The sequence below is a fragment of the Felis catus genome, chromosome A1 (assembly GCF_018350175.1).
Source record: "Felis catus isolate Fca126 chromosome A1, F.catus_Fca126_mat1.0, whole genome shotgun sequence".
Taxonomy (NCBI): domain Eukaryota; kingdom Metazoa; phylum Chordata; class Mammalia; order Carnivora; family Felidae; genus Felis; species Felis catus.
The window spans coordinates 161215172-161233356 of NC_058368.1; the positions used below are offsets into that span (position 1 = coordinate 161215172).

Consider the following 18185-nt stretch of genomic DNA (forward strand, 5'->3'; position numbering starts at 1 on the left):
ATTCTATTTCTAAGGGTATATAATCAGTTACCTGTCACAACCCCAGTTCAGCTCTTCCTGCCCATGGGTCCTATCCCCGTGTCTTAATAAAATCACCTTTGTACATCTTCAAGAGTTCTTTCTTGACCTTGGACTCCGGACCCCAACATCACCCCAAAACTTCATCAATATGGAAACAACCTAAGAATCCATGATCAGAAGAATGAAGAAAAGGTGCCATATAATGAAACAATATTCAGCTATGAGAAAGAAGGAAATCCTGTCATTTGCAACAACATGGATGGAACTTGAGGGCATTTTGCCAATTAAATGAAATAAGACAGAGAAAGGCAAACACTGTATATCATTTATATATGGAATCTAAAAAAGCCAAACTCACGGAAACAGAGACTAGAATGGTAGTTACCAGGGGATGGGAGTTGGAGGAAATAGAGAGAGGTTGGTAAAAAGCCTCCAAGCAGACAAATAGACAAACAAAAAAGGGTAAATTAAGACATTCTCCAGTGAAGGAAACCTAAGAGAAATGTTCTCCAGTAGACTTAGCCTAAAAGAATGGCTAAAAGAAATTTTTTAAACAGAAAGGAAAAAATAGGAAACTTTGAGCAATAAAAAACAAGAAAGAATAAGGAAAAAACAAAGTATGGGGAAATAAAATAGATATTTCTCCTCCTTTTGGGTTTCCTAAAATGTTTGACGATTGAAATAAAGATTACAATAGTCTCTAATGTGTATTTCAAAGAAATATTTAAGACAATGAAATTATAGGTGGAGCAAAACAGAAGGACAAAAGGAAGGAAAGATTCTATATTTAACTGAATTTTTAAAATGTTGACTCCAATAAAATGTGATATGTTTTGTATATAAAGTGTAATACCAAGAACAACCATGAAAAAATATGTATGTAGAGAAAGGGAGAGACAGAAACACACATAAAACACTGTAAATCAAAATGAAAAAATCAAAATGGAATTCTTAACAAATGGTCCACTAACCAACATGGATATAAAATATAAACAAAAAACTCTGCCCCAAAACAGAAAGAATAAGCAGAAAATAAAGTGGCAGATTTAAGCCCTAATATATCAAAAATTACATTAAAATAAGCCATATAAAAGACATTGGCAACACTGATTTTTTAAATTTTTTAACACTTATTTATTTTTAAGAGAGAGAGAGAGAGAGGGAAATCTTGTGTGTGTGTGCAGGCATACCCGCCTGCACGCGGGGGAAGGTCAGAGAGAGAGAGAGAGAGAGGATTCCAAGCAGGCTCCAAACTGTGGGAGCAGAGCAGCCAGATGGGGGGCTCAAACTCAAAAACTTACCATGAGATCATGACCTAAGTTGAAATCAAGAGCCCATCACCCAACCAACTGAGCCATCCAGACATCCTAAGCAACACTTATTTTTAAAAAGGATCCAACAATACAATGTTTGCAAGAAATTCTCTTCAAATATAATGATTGAGTTTGGCTGAAAATACAAAGCTGGGAAAAAAACCACATCATACAACCATTAATCAAATACAGCATAAATGGGTATATTTTTACCAAATAGAGTAGATTTGCAAACAGAAAATTACTGGGTCAGAGAGGGACGTTACATAAAGGTAAAAGGGTTAGTCTGTGTATAGCAATCCTAAATGTGTATGCATCAAATAACAGTACTGAAAAATATCAGTAAACAAAGTGAATAACAATTCCACTTTTGTATCAGTTGTGGAGATAAGGGTTTATATTTTTTAAATTTTTTAGATTTATTTACTTATTTTGAGAGAGAGAGAAAGAGAGAGCAAGTAGGGGAGGAGCAGAGAGAGAGAGGGAGAGGGAGAATTCTACGCAGGGTCCGCAATGTCAGCACAGAGCCAGATGTGGGGCTCGAACTCAAAAACTGGGAGATCATGACCTGAGTCAAAACTAAGAGTCGGACACTTAATCATCTGAACCACCCAGGCGCCCCTGGACACAAGGGTTTTTAAAAACTGATACAACAGGGGTGCCTGGGTGCCTCAGTCAGTTAAACGACCGACTTCGGCTCAGGTCATGATCTCACTGTTCATGAGTTTGAGCCCCACATCAGGATCTGTGCTGACAGCTCGGAGCCTGAAACCTGCTTCTGATTCTGTGTCTCCCTCTCTCTCTCTCTGCCCTTCCCCCACTCAGGCTCTGTCTCTCCTTCCTTCAAAAATAAATAAACATTTAAAAACTGATACAACAGTTAGATAATCATCAAGGATATAGAATAACTCAATAATATTAGCAACAAATAGAATCTAATCATATTTACAGAACACTCAAATCAACAGCACAAGGATACCTATTCTTTACAAGAAACAAATATCAAAATATGCTGGGTCATAAATCAAACCTCAACAAATGTTAAAGAATTAAAATCATATAGGGTGTGTTCTCTGACCACAACGGAATCAATCTAGGAATCAGTAATAGAAAGAGAACAGGAAAATCTCCAATTACTTGAAAACTCAACAACACACACCTAAATAAACAAGGAAACAAAGAAAAACTTCAAAGATACATGGAACTGAATAAAAATGAAAATATAATGTATCAGTATCTGTTGGAAGCAGCTAAAGTAATTTTGAGAGGGAAAACAGACAGCATTAAATGCTTACATTTAAATAGAGAAAGGTCTCAAAAAATTCAAGCCACTTATGAACTAGAAGAAGAACAAATTAAAAATACAAAGCAATCGTAAGGAAGGAAATAATACCAGTAAGAGCCAAAAGCAATGGAATTGAAAAGAAAAAGGCAGTAAAGAAAACCAATAAAACAAAGGATACCACTAGAGACCCTGCACAAACACAACAAAAACATAATAAGGTAATAATGCAAGCAAATACTCACATTTGACAACTTCAATGTTATGAACCAATTCCGGGAAAAGTACAAACTACCACAATGTACCCAATTTGAAATAGATAATTTGAATAGCACCGTGACTATTCAGGAAATTGAAATTTTAATTTAAAGACTCTCAAAAAAGAAATCTCCAGGCCCAGACAGTTTTACTTGCAAATTCCATCAAATATTTAAAGAAAAATTAACATCAATTCTACACAACCTCTACCAAAAGTTGGGGGAAGGGGTACATTTTCCTACTCATTTTATGAAGTTTATCATTTATCAAAACCAGGGAGACAATACATAAAGAGTAAAGACCATATCCCTCATGATTCCGGTAAAAAAAAGTCTTACAGTCAGTTAAGCATCTGACTTTGACTCAGGTCATGATGTCACGGTTCGTGAGTTCGAGCCCCGCGTCGGGCTCTGTGCTGACAGCTCAGAGCTTGGAGCCTGCTTTGCGTTCTGTGTCTTCCTCTCTCTCTACCCCTACTCTGCTCACACTCTGTCTCTCTCAAAAGTAAAATAATAAAAACATTGACAAAATTTTTTTAAAAGTCTTAAAATATTAGTAAATATAATTCAGTAATAAATGAAAAAAATACATATTATGACCAAGTGGTGTTTATACCAGGTATACAACGCTAGCTCAAAATGGAAAATCAGTTAATATAATCCATTATATCAACAGGCTAACAAAACATTTAGAAAAAAAAATCAACAACTATTCATGATAAAAGCTCTCAGAAAAATAGGGATATAGAGAGACTCGCACAAGTTAAAGAACACCTACATGAAACATAAGGCAAATAATAACACTTAACTTGTGAGAGAAATTTTTCCACCAAAGTTCAGGAACAAGGCAAGGGTTTCCACAGTCGTCACCGCTGTTCAAGATAGCTCTTCACGTTCTAATCAGTTCAATAAGGCACGAAAAGGCAATCAAATGCACACAAATTAGATGTTTAAATAAACCCCACTTTTTGCAGATAATTTGATGTCTTGAAAATACAGACTTGTCTTGTTTTTGCAGATAATTTAAAAATTCCGAAAAAAATATAAACTTTGAGAACAAATAAATTAATTCAGCAAAATCACAATATATGAGATTAACATACAAAAACCTATTGAACTTCTATATCCTAGAAATGAATACTTGGGAACTGAAATAATAATAATAGTAATAATAATAATAATAATAATAATAATAAAACAGTACCATTGTCACTGGGTGCAAGGGGGCTAAAAAGGAGAAAACTGGAGCATCATCAGCATACAAAGTATAATGTCCTCACACCAAATGTTCCAGAAGAGGGCTTCCACAAGACCTCACTGTAAGCCCCATTACGGCATTTTGCAGACCCTCTGAGAGTGCCTGCACCTGACCATGAGGCACTCCAGAGCACAGGAGCAGCAAAAATCCCGCACCTGATCGCGAGACCCCTATGGCCTGCGTCTGGAGGGGGCCTCACCTGGGCAGCCAGGTGGAGACCCTTCATGGCATAGCTGTGTGGGCCGAAGTGGAGCTAAGCGCTCTTTAACATACTAATAATATCACAGCTCCCCTCCGAGGCAACCATGGGAGTATAGTAACAAGAAATATAAGCATTTTTGTGTAAATTCAACAAAACGTGTATATAGGACTTGCATACTGAAAATTATAAAATAGTAATGAAATAAGATCTAAATAAATTGAAACACTATAAATGGATTTTAAGATTCAATGTGGTAAAAAAAATCAATTCTCAATTTATATGGTTTTAATGCAATTCTTATGAAAATTCCATCAAGTTCTTTTGTAGATATAGAGAAGATGATTCTAAAATTCATATGGAAAGGTCAGGCAACTAGAATATCAAAACCATTTTGAGAAAACATAATAAATTATTCTACCTGATCTCAAGACTTATTATACAGTCACAATAATCAAGACCATTATGTTAACAGAGGGATAGACACATAGATCAATAGAACAAAAAAAGAGGGCCTAGAAATGGTCTTACATAAGTATAGTCAGTTGTTTTTGATAAAGATACACAATCAATTTCATGAAAAAAAATAAGTCATTTTAGCAAATGATGGTGGAGCAATGAGAGATCCATAAACTAAATAAATAAACAAATAAATAAAACTCAAAATACATTATTGATTCAAATATATAACATAAAACAGTAAAAATCCTAGAAAATAGCAGAAATATCCTGGATCCAGGGCTTGATGAAGAGTTCCTAGACAGTACACCAAAGAAATGATCCATAAAAGAAAAAAAAATCAATAATTAGACTTTGTCATTCTGTAAAAAATATAATAATAATAAGAGATGAAAAGATAAGGTAGACTTGGCGGAAATACTTGCAAACCTTACATGTAACCAAGGACTCATATCTCAAATATGGAAATAAATTTAGCCCTTTGTGTTTTTATCATTTTATAGTGTACTATATTCCAAATCTTTGTTGAAACAAATCAGCTAATTACATCATGTTTGATGTAAATGTACAATTTTATATGAATGCAGTGGGAGGTGAACTTCATGAAGAAGTCCAGAAACTGGATATTTTTAATCATCTGCGACTAGAAAATAGGCCAAAGAACCATATATTTAACTAAAATCTTAAAAAATATCTTCTGCCCAATAGTTTGGGGATGTTGTGACTCAATATTCCTGGCAAGTCATTGTGTATGAAGGATGTGCACACATCTACAGTTCATTCTCTGACAAAGCCTAGACGGTTAGAATCTTTGTTCTGTCCCTTTCATTTTTCCCATGTGACTCTCAAATCTTTGAGACAGTGACTTGCTATACATTTTATTTCATTTGGCTAAGTGTCTAGCTGGCTTTTAGTACATGAAGTCTTAGAATAAGCAGACAATCCATGCTTATAGAAGCCAGATCTTTAGCAGATAGATCAAAGCCAGAGTGTGAGAAGGATTGATTGTAAAGGGCAGTGAAGGAAATTTTGGGGTAACTGAAAGTTTCTATATCTTAATTATAGTGGTGGTTACATGACTATATATACATATACACACATGCATATATACACATGTGCATATGTATGTATGTATATCTATGTATGTATATCTATATGTGTATATCTGTCAACATTTTTCAGGTGTTTTAAGCTGATGCTCTATCAAGTTTTGGGCTTTCATATAGTAATTTTGGAGACCCCTCCACTTACTCTCAATGCTGGGAAACACTCACCAGCAGTTCTTTTGATCTTGGGTAATCATCATCTATAGAAAATCATGTATATTTCTTCCTTCATTTATTAGGCATTTGATACAATCCTATTCAGACTTTTTTTTTCTGCAATCTCACTGTTTATTCCAACATATTCTAAGAGCCCACAGAACTACCTCTTGTTTTTCCATCAGAGACTGTGGCTGTAGAAACAGCCTCTGGGGGAGCCTGTGTGGCTCAGTCAGTTAAGCATCTGACTTCAGCTCAGGTCGTGATCTCATGGTTCATGAGTTCAAGCCGTCATTGGGCTCTGTGGTGACAGCACGGAGCACCGAGCCTGCTCTGTATTCTGTATCTCTCTCTCTCTCTCTCTCTCTCTCTCTGCCTCTCCCCCACTCACATTCTGTCTCTCTCTCAAAAAAAATAAATAAATAAATAAACATTAAAAAAAAAAAGAAAAAGAAACAGCCTCTGGTCTTTCATTGCCTCAAGGTGAATCAGTTATGATCCCAATGTATCTTATAAACCAAAGAGGACAAGTTCTAAGAAGTCTCACTGAAACCTCTTCAATTGACTTAAACTTTGGTAGAAGGATTCTCCAAACCCTCTTACATATTTGCAATAGTCTTCAAAGAAATTCTTTCCAAGGGGCTCCTGGGTGGCTCAGTTGGTTAAGCACCCCACTCTTGATTTCGGCTCAGGTCTTAATCTCATGTTTCCTGAGATTGAGCCACACGTCAGACTCTGCTGACAGCATGGATCCTGTTTGGGATTCTCTCTCACCCTCTCTCTCTGCCCCTCCACTCCTTGCTCAAGTTCTCTCTCTCTCTCTCAAAATAAATAAATAAACATAAAAAAATAAATTCTTGTTCTAATATAGATCTCTTCTCTTCTCTACATTTGGGTTATAAAACTAGGTCCTGGTTTTCTATTCTGCAAGTTTTATTTTATGTGGCCTGGCACCTCATGGCTGGACTTTTCTTGGACTTTTAGTCAAAACCTTCATGAAGCTTCCCATTTTAATAGTATATTTTAGAAAAACAAAATAGGTAAAAATTCAAATATTAAAAAGATAAGGGGGCACCTGGGTGGCTCAGTCAGCTAAGCTTCTGACTTCAGCTCAGGTCGTGATCTCGTTGTTCATGAGTTCGAGCCCCGCATCAGGCTCTGCTGTCAGCGTGGAGCCCGGTTTGGTTCCTGTCTCCCTCTCCGTCTCTGCCGCTCCCCAGCTTGTGCTTTCTCTCTGTCTCAAAAATGAATAAAAAACATTTTAAAAATGAAAAAAAGGCAACAAATGTTTTCACCCCATTAGATACATCCTCCCCACATACAAACACTCTTTGCATTGTGTTATATATGTACAGGTTCCCACATATAAGTATCATATAAATAATGATATATGTTATGTGCCTTAGGTTATTTTGCAGCGTATGCTTTCTTCTCTCAAGAATACATTTACCAATTTTTAAATATCAGTACGAGAGATTTATCTCAATTTTTGGTGGCTGTATGGTATTTCCTGGTGTGAATATAGCCAGTCCCTTATTGCAGGGTATTTAAGATTTTTTGTCTTTTGATATAACAAATACTGCAGCAATGGGGAACTTTTTATGTATTTTCAAAGACATAAATGGGCTTATTTTATATGATAAAAAACTAAAATTAAAATTTCTAAATCAAAGGGTATTGTGATTACATATTTTGATGTATATTGCCAAGTTGCTCTCAAATCTGTCAAGCTAATTTAGATTTTTAGCAATGGGAACTGTTTTCCTATACCCCTGCAATGCTGTCTTATCAAACAGTGGACTTTAACAATGTAAGAGAAGAAAAGCAATACCTCATCTTCACAAATCATGTCCTTTGTATATTTTCTATTTGGCTGTTAGTTCTTTTCTCCTTGTGATTTGTTCAAACTCTGGTTGTATTAAGTCTACCACTTAGAGTAAAAATTTCCCTCCAGTTTGTATTTTATATTATCATTTCAGGATATTTTTGTTTTGCAGTAACTTTTATGTCTTATTTTTAATGCCTTTTTCCTTTTTTTACAGATTCTAGGAATTTAATCTTGCTTATAAATTTTATTACCATCACAAAATACTTATGGTTTTAATGTTTATGCATATTTAATTTTCTAAGTCACTGTAATATCATCTTAAGAAGTATTGAAATATTGAAACTGTACCAGAAGACATTTCTATTTCATTCATATCATATACTGCATGCCCAAAGAATACCTAAGAGAAAATAACTTTGGAACATCCTGCATTTATGGGTTAGATAAAGTTCTTTCTCTAAGTTGTAGACTTCTGACTCAATTGTTCTTAGATTTTAGGCTGTTTGAAAAACATAATATGTAATAATTGTATTCTATATTTCTATATTGTTTTCTACACTGAAAATTACTTAAACATGCATTACCTAAATTATGTCTGATAACAAGTACATAACAAATTAGTCCAATATAGCCATCTTTATTTTTAATTTTTTTTTATTTTGAGCTAATTATAGGTTCACATGTAATTGAAAGAAATAATACAGTGAGCTAACATGTACCAGTTATCCAACGGTAACATCTTGAAAAACTATAGTATAATACCACAACCAGGTACTATTCTTATTTCACAGTAGAAATATACTGAAGAATGTCTTATTTGGTATCAATAATCTTCAAATAAGCAGATAGCCAATTAGGTGAAAGCTAGAAGTATATTTGCAATAGGGGAAAAACTAAGCTTAAACTTAAGAAATGTGTGTAAAAGGAAATGTCTTTATAAGGAAAATTATATATTTCTAAAAGACACAAAAGAAGATTCGAACAAATGAAAACACATGCATACAAACACTCAACATCATAAAGATGATTATTTGTAAATTTCACCCCAACAAATATACTATTAGGTTTTTAAATTTTTCTTCCTAGAAATAGATGGGTCATTATATGAAAAACTAGTAGTAAGAGTAGTCAAAAACTTTTAAAAGAGAGCAATGAGAACAGACTAGTCCTACCTCTAAATAAAGAAATATTATGTTTTAGAACATGGACAGATAGCATGAAGCAGAATAAAAACATTCAAAAACAGACCCCAGGGAAGAAACAAAAAACAAAAAAAAAATATTAGAATATGGTACAGGTGGCATTTCAAACCAGTAAGGAAAAGATAGACTTTTATATAAATAGTATTATACAACTTCATATCTTCATAGAAACAATTAAAATTCCTCACATCAAAAATCAGTATAAATTCAAAATAGATTTTTAATTCAAAAGAAAAAATAAGTAAACCTAGATATATATTAGGAGAAACACAGGTGAATTTCTTTTATTCAAGAGTTAGAGAAAAATCTTCCTAACTATGGCTTATAACTTAGAAGAAATAAAGAAATGATTGGTAGTTAGGTCCGGAGAAACAAAAAACAATAAGAAAAGAAACATTTGGGAGGAAAAGCAAATGACAAAATGAGATAAATATTTATAAGTTTTCTCGAAGACAAAATGTTGGTATGCCTAATATATAAAGAAGTCATAGAAATTAAGTCAAATGCTAACAATTCAATAAGAATATAGGCAAAATATACAAACAAATAAATCATAGAACAATAAATGCAAATGGATTTTAAAATCATATTTTAAAATGCCCAATCTCACTCATAATAAGCAAAAAATAATAATAATAAATAAGGGAAAAGTCATTTTATTTAGAAATATATAAAAGTTTGAAAACATTTTTTGGCTAAGGTGTAGGGAAACAAGAATGATCATTATTTTTCTGATGGTGATGCAAAGTAGTACAACTCATAAGGGGACTATACAATATCAAATGAAAAATGTGTATTTGTCTAAATCAATAGTACCATTTTCAGGAATTTTTGCCAAATTACAAAGTTATAAAATAACCTTTGCACAAAGATATTCATTGCAGTATTGTATTAAATAATTAAAGGTTGGAGGCAACCAAATTGACCCTTAACAGAGAACTGAGGAGGGGCACCTGAGCGCCTCAGTCAGTTGAGCCTCCAACTTTTTGATTTTGGCTCAGGTGAATATCCCAGTGTCAGGGATCCAGCCCCACAGTGGTCTCCGTGCTGATCATGGAGCCTGTTAAGATTCTCTCTCTCTCTCTCTCTCTCTCTCTCTCTCTCTCTCTCTCTCTTTCTCTTTCCTTCTGCCCTTCACTCAAATGTACATGTGTATTCTTGCTCTCTCTCAAATACATTAATAAAATTAAAACAAAACAGAGAATTGAGGAATTAAATATATTATATCCACAATGAAGTACTCTGTAATTGTAATTTTAAATTAATATTTGAATATCAACATTAACTCCATAAAATATACATAATCTTAACTGTATTCAATATAAACTGATAGAGTACTCTTATTTAGTTCCCTGCTCTATTTACAAACTTTCCTTTTATTAAAAGGACATATTTTTTAATGTTTATTTATTTATTCTGAGAGAGGATTAGAGAGAGTGAGCAGGGGAGGGGCAGAGAGAGAGAGAGGGAGAGAGAGAATCCCAAGTGGGCTTTGCGTTGTCAGAGCAGAGCACAATGCAGAGCTCAGTCTTATAAAACACAAGATCATGACCTGAGCTGAAATCAAGAGTCAATGCTTAATCAACTGAGCCACCCAGGTGCCCCAAAAGGACATCTTTAATGAACACATTTTACAAAAATGTATCACTTATGTCTTATTTTTATTTCTTAGAAAAATTACTAAGAGTAAAATTATTGGATAAAAGGATAAGAACAACCTTATAGGTTTTCATGTATATATCTAAATTTTCCTTAAGAAAAGTTATGCCTTTTTACACTTTCACCAATAATATAAGGAAATGTCACTTTGATAGCACTTATGCACATACTCTAAAATCACTGGATTTGAATATTTTCCAACATGATAGATTTAAAAAAACTGGTATCTCATAGATCTCATTAGAATCTTTGTTGTCTAGTAAAATGGAATAGTTTCTCAAAAATATCATTAATATTAATATTTATTTTTGAATTCCCCATCTGTGATCTTGGCCTGCCTCCCAATTCAGGTATTCAAATTTTTCTTATTTTAGTTTTTATAAATATTTTTAATACCAAAAATATTTATCTGTCAAACATTTTTCAAATTTATCCCGGTATGCTATTTTTATTTTTCAGCTTCTCCTTTTTAAAATTATATTTTGTGGGACACCTGGGTGGCTCAGTCAGTTAAGCATTTGACTTTTGGTTACAGTGCAGGTCATGATGTCATGGTTCATGGAATCCAGCCTTGTGTTGGGCTCTGAGCTGACAGTGAGGAGCCTGCTTGGGATTCTCTCTTTCTATCTCTCTCTCTTTGCCTCTCCCTTGCTCATACATGCACACGTGTGTGCACGTGCTCTCTCTCTCTCTCTCTCTCTCGCTCTCTCTCCCTCTCTCAAAATAAATAAATAAACATTAAAAAATAAATAAATACAAAAAAAAATTTTTGTGATTAATGCAAACAAATTCTATAATGTGAAAATTTGAAAGAGTAAGTAGACAAATACAATGTATACTCCAAAACAGATGAAGGGCACAAAATATGAAGCATAAAGTAATGTTCCTTATAAACAATAACTTGGGGGCGCCTGGGTGGCTCAGTCGGTTAAGCATCTGACTTCAGCTCAGGTCATGATCTCACAGTCTACGGGCAGTGTCGGGCTCTGTGCTGGCAGCTCAGGGCCTGGAGCCTGCTTCAGATTCTGTGTCTCCCTCTCTCTCTGCCCCTCCCCTGCTCATGCTCTCTCTCTGTCTCAAAAATAAATAAAAACATTAAAAACAATTTTAATAAAAAAATAAATAACTTGAAATTCATATGATTGACTTATTTCTGGGTTGGGTTTATGGATAGAAAATATCTCCTTTCTTTGGGAATTTAAAATCAGTCTGGAACATGGGAACATCAACTTGGAACTCTATGAACTAGAGTGTTGTTGATGCGTGTAGTTCTCAAATTTCCTGTGCATAGAAGCATAGGTGAGGTTTACTTTCCAGAATGCACCTGATTTTTTGTTTTAAATATCAAAAAATATATTGACTAATAGAGTAAGTCCTTCAAATGTACACTTTCTAATTTGTAAAGTGTTGCCTTATTTTGGCTTCTCTAGACAGTGCCTCTTTTTAAGAAATTCAAATATACCTTCAAATGGACCATCTTTAAACTGCTACAATTATGCTACATATGCTGAAACTTTAAAAAGCACCATTTGGAACTAATTTGAGTTATATTAATTCTTGGTGTTAGGTTGAGCATGGTAGCTCAATGAATCTGACATGTTTTCATTAGATGAAAACTGTCTCCCTTTTGACATTATAGTGTTTAAGCCAGATTTATCAATTATACTTGACTTTGTAGAAGATTCCAATAAATCAGTGCTGTAGCACATGTCAATTATTATACAGCAAGTCAATGAAGTGTCAAATTCAAAATCCTAGAGAAATTCAGGTCCCAGAAGATTAGAGAAGACTTGAGATACTAAAACTTATCTAGTATCAGCATTAAAGTAGCAATCCTGAAACAATTCCCATAAAACTTATATTAGAATCTGAGGTTTCCTTTCAATATATACACATAGTAAAGAAATAAGAATTTTTCATCTAATCATTTATGGCCTTTTAAATTTAACGAACCAAAGTGGAAACTTAATTATCATTCTAAGTTCCTTTTCTTTTTTCAATCCTGGATAAAGACAAGTTTTATAATTTTTATTTCCAAGATAAAGTTTTAGGTCTTCATATATTCTCAACCACATTTAATGTATTAAGAGATTGATTATATAATTTTGGATGTCTGTGTCACTTTGTTTTTGCACCTGACTTAACATTTGTTCCTGCCATCAAGTCAGATCCTTCTGATGTTTTCAAACTCATCAACTTAGAGATTTTAACATGTTTCAGATCTATTTTTTATTATTAAAATTGGAGAGTATAATTCAGTATATTTAGTAAAGAAATAAATTTTACTCTCCACATTGCATTTCTAGGTTCAGCCATTTCAATGGGAATTTGAAAGATGAATTAGGGAATTGTAGCTGTTAATTGATCTGATTCTCTAATTAGCAGGATAGACATCTGGCCATTGATTTGTTTTCTTCCAAGAATTTTGGCTGTTGGATAACAGAAAGTACTCACTTGCTATGGGAATGGTGAACATCACATTTTGAAAGCTACTGCATTAGCAGTGTCGTAAGCAATTGTGTCAGAATAAATGTGGCCCTTTCACCTTGCCTGTGTTGCTTTGTGGAGGCCTGTCAGGCCTGGTTTACTAGCCCGAAAACTCAAGTCAAGGGGAGGCAACTAGAAGCAAGGCTGACACTTGTGTTGTAATTTTGTTTACAGTATTTATGCTTAGAGATGATTTTCCCATTCAAAGATAAGAATCATTCAACTGTATTGCAATTATTTTATTTCTTTCTGTTTTAATATTAAATCCATCTAAAATAAATTTGTATAAATGGAGGAGAAATTTATCATTTTTAAAAATTTTGTTGTGTGATCTTGGAATTTATTTTTTTAAGTTTTAATGTAAATTCCAGTTAGCTAACAAACACTGTAATATTAGTCTCAAGTGTACAATACAGTGATTCAGCACTTCCATACAACACCTGTTCTCATCATAAGTGTCCTCCTTAATCCCCATCACCTATTTTACCCATCCCCCCCAACTCCCATAACCATCAGTTTGTTCTCTATAGTTAAGAGTCTGTTTCTTGGTTTACCGATCTCTCTCTCTTTTATTTTTTCCCTTTGCTCATTTGTTTTGTTTATTAAATTCCACAGATGAGTGAAATTATATGGTATTTATCTTACTCTAATTGACTTATTTTGGTTAGCATAATGTTCTATAGCTCCATCCATGTCTTTGCAAAAGGAGAGTTTTATCATTTTAGAATATCAATCATTGCCACTCTATGTACAGAACAATGTACCCTTTCTTTAAAGGATATTAATATGAATTGAATGGAAATTTCTCTTATATACTATTAACATTTTGGCTAAACTCATGTCAGTATTTCTATATCTCATATTTCATTGTTAACAAATTTCAAAATATTTAAAATATTGTCATTAAGGGACTGGAGTTTAATGGAGAGGCCTTTTGTTTTTAAAAATAAGTAAAGTCTTACTTACTATTCTATATATATTACTTTTCATGTAAAGTTGTTATTGTATTTATTTTTTTAGTTTACTGTGAGCTTTTATTCTATTTTGGTATTTTTAGATTTTGGAAATAGTTTTTAAAACATTTAAAAAGATGAGATGGAATTTATAACAGATTTCATTATATTGGCCCATTCTTGCATTCTATTTTACCACAGATTAGTCTGAAAATTTCTGTGAATTAGGTGTGACTAGGTTTTTTTTTTTAATGTGAGGTTATAAGACAAATCAATATTTTTATTTCATATCTTTTTTCAGATTTTTGTTCAGAGTTATACAAGTGTCATGGAAAGAACTGAAAGTGTTCACCCTCTTTCTGTTTTAGCAGAGAATTTGTGACAAGGAAAAGTGGTGCCTTAAAAGTTGTAAAATAAAAACTCACCTGTTAGGCTCTCTGGGCAGAGTCTTTGCATGAGCTATAAGATTCAGTAGTCTGAAACCCAAAGAGCATACAGTGATGAATTGGATATTTTTTCCCTCGAATCATATGTTTGAACCAAGTTCCACACAGCCCAGATCCACACATCTCAGTCCTCTGAAAGGAGAGGAAGAGCAGGGAAGCATAATGGTTAAGGACAGTCTTTGGAATCAGACACATTAAAGTTTGAATGCCAGTTTTGATGTTAAAAACCTGATTTTACCTTCCTAACCCCCAGTTCACTCTATGTAAAATATAATAAAAATGCCTTGCGGTATACTTTTATATTCAATTTATATTCAAATAGTACCTTACACGTCAAGGATTAGTGAAGGCTTTGTAGAGAAACTGTTTTGTTTTTTTGTGATCTTTTTAAAGAAATCCAAGAATATCATGTTTCCACCTAATAGTTGATATAAAAATTAATTTGCCATCAAGTAATTCTTAAAAGAACTGAATTTCACTACGTTGTCAACCAATATATTTTAAATGCTTGGTTCACACACTTACAAAGGTCTCAAATATTTTTTAACCAAATATTGTCATTTCTGTACTGACTGAACTTCTCTGTATTAATCTAAGCTGCTCTTGTCACCAAAGAAAAATGGGTCATTAATCTTTTTATAATTTCTATTAACAAAATGGATATAGTCCTTTGAAATGAAAAGATACAATCCAAGTTCAATTTGGGATACTAAGGTACAGTTTCTCCTTTGAAAATTCCATATAAAAGAAGTTAAAGGAAATCAACAATGGTGTTGATACTGTTATATAAATATTGTATGTTGACTGATGGCCATATAAATATTTGAGTGAACACATAAAAATTGGATAATTCCTATCTTGCCCTTGATATCTAAAATTTGTGCAAAGTTTTTGGGATGAGCACTGGGTGTTGTATGGAAACCAATTTGACAATAAATTTCATATATTGAAAATAAAATAAAATAAAATTTATGCAAAGCATTCTCACAAATGAGAAAGGAAATAAAAAAATGGTCAAAATATGAATGTATAATTAATAGAAAGGCAATCCAATATCTACATGAAGTGATATTCAAACTCAGTAGTAACTTAAAAAATTAAAACCATAATGAAATATAGCTTAATACGCATCATTTTTCCCAATATTAGAATAACATGAATAACATGAAGTGCCAGCAAATATAGGAAAAGGTAGGAATCTTCATGCATTGCAGGCAGTAGTGTAAATGACTCAACAGTAGATGTGTTATTTAGCAGATTTCAGTGAAAGGTAGTGTTGCACTTCCACTTCTAGACTGTCATATTGCAACACTGGCAACAGTGCAAAATGGACCATGAACAAAAATATCCATCCTATTATAGTTTTGATAGTAAGGAGATATAAGCAACCTAATTGTAGCAGATGCTACTGATGTCCTGACCATCTTCTCTTTGTAGGACTTGTGTACCCATCCCACAACTCCCATGGGTATTGGTCACTAAAAACTTCACACCTGCACCTTTCTTCAGAGGATCAACGTTGGTTGACAGAAGTTTCCAACCCAGGAGGTGCCTACACGGTTTCCAAACTCACCTTTCCACTCTTTTTCTCTATCTAGTTCTGTTTCAAAGCCATCCATTAACCTATGAGTAATGGATTGATGTGGACATAAATAATCCAAATTCTTTGCCTCTGGGCAGGGCAACCTCTGAAGTATAATTCACATTCAAGAGCCCCTTAGGATCAGGCTAGATGAGTCCTGAAACCACTTTTCTACCTGCTTTCCTCACTACCTTACAAGTTTCTCCTAGGAGAACTCCCTCAATAAATGACACACAAAAATTTTCATCCCAAACTCTGCTTGTTGGAAACTTGCAATAAGAAGCTATTGTATCTGTTAGAAGAAGAATGCTTAACTGAAATATATAATGTGATGATGGATTACTCCACAGTGGTAAAAAGAAATGAATCTACCTACATAAACCAACATGAGTAATTTGCAAAAACATAATATTAGGCCAAAAAACAAAGAAAAAAAGTACAGCCAATACCATCGATGTAAAACAGGCATGAAAATATTATCAGTTTCTAATTAATTATTTGCAATCAAGAAAAATGGTGTATAAAAGCTGAGTTGAAGGTGGAAGACAGAGGAGAGATACAAAATAATGACAATTGTGCATGGGTCAGTGCTAAAAATGACTATGAACTGAGGAGTTTTCTACATGAATTTCATGACTGTCAAAAACAGTAACAAAATTAACAAAATGACATTAACAAAATGACAACAACACGCTGGGTGCTTAATGCAAATTCTTACTTCCTAACTGGTAGCTCATTTATTTTTCTTTTCCTGATTAATGAATAAAAGTATATCTGAAAACATTCTTCAGTATGACACAGTGCTTTCCATCCTAATCCAACTTACTTTGAGAGTACACACATATAAAAAAGATACTCAATTATTAATGATTTTCTAAATTGTAATATATTTCCTTTCTATTATTTCTACCTGCTCCCTGCTTTAGTAATCCCTTCTTTGGTAACTTTTTAGATTAGTGTAAATATATATTAACTGAGTTTCTTGACACATTATTGGATGAGTGGCATAGATGATTTTGAGGGGCGCCTGCGTGGCTCAGTCAGTTAGTGTCCGACTTCCGCTCAGGTCATGATATCACGGTTCGTACATTCACCCACGTGGGGCTCTGTGCTGACAGCTCAGAGCCTGGAGCCTGCCTCAGATTCTGGGTCTCCCTCTTTCTCTCTCCCCTTCCACTGCTTGATCTCTCTCTCTCTCTCTCTCTCTCTCTCTCTCTCTCTCTCTCTCTCTCAAAAAAAAATAAGCATTAAAAAAAAGATGACTTTGAATGCTACAGCTGATATTTTTACATATAAAAACATAACTTTGCATACTTTGCCCAAGACTATTCACTGATAAATTATCTCTACACAACACTGTACTATTTGGCTGCAATAAAGAATTTCACCAATGTATCTGCAATAAAACGTTCAGGATAATATTATATTTAAATGTTTACATTTTGAAAGCTATTGACAAAAACTTTGGATGCAGAAAACTTCAATAAAATATTAATAATTTTGTAAATACGGCTCCAGAAATTCTTTTTTTTCAATATATGAAATTTATTGTCAAATTGGTTTCCATACAACACCCAGTGCTCATCCCAAAAGGTGCCCTCCTCAATACCCATCACCCACCCCCTCCTCCCTCCCACCCCCCATCAACCCTCAGTTTGTTCTCAGTTTTTAACAGTCTCTTATGCTTTGGCTCTCTCCCACTCTAACCTCTTTTTTTTTTTTTTCCTTCCTCTCCCCCATGGGTTTATGTTAAGTATCTCAGGATCCACATAAGAGTGAAAACATATGGTATCTGTCTTTCTCTGTATGGTTTATTTCACTTAGCATAACACTCTCCAGTTCCATCCACGTTGCTACAAAGGGCCATATTTCATTCTTTCTCATTGCCACGTAGTACTCCATTGTGTATATAAACCACAATTTCTTTATCCATTCATCAGTTGATGGACATTTAGGCTCTTTGCATCATTTGGCTAT

General features: G+C 33.7%; 1 long non-coding RNA gene across 1 annotated transcript in view; it reads right to left on the bottom strand.

Annotated features, from left to right (window-relative positions):
- Positions 1 to 7226: 7226 nt before the first annotated feature.
- LOC123379211 overlaps positions 7227 to 18185 on the bottom strand; it is a 184602-nt gene continuing 173643 nt past the window's right edge. Inside the window, exons 3-4 of the long non-coding RNA XR_006583423.1 lie at positions 14606 to 14758; positions 7227 to 7285 (exon numbers count right to left, since the gene is read on the bottom strand). This is a non-coding gene — a long non-coding RNA (uncharacterized LOC123379211). The remainder of the gene's footprint in view (positions 7286 to 14605; positions 14759 to 18185) is intronic.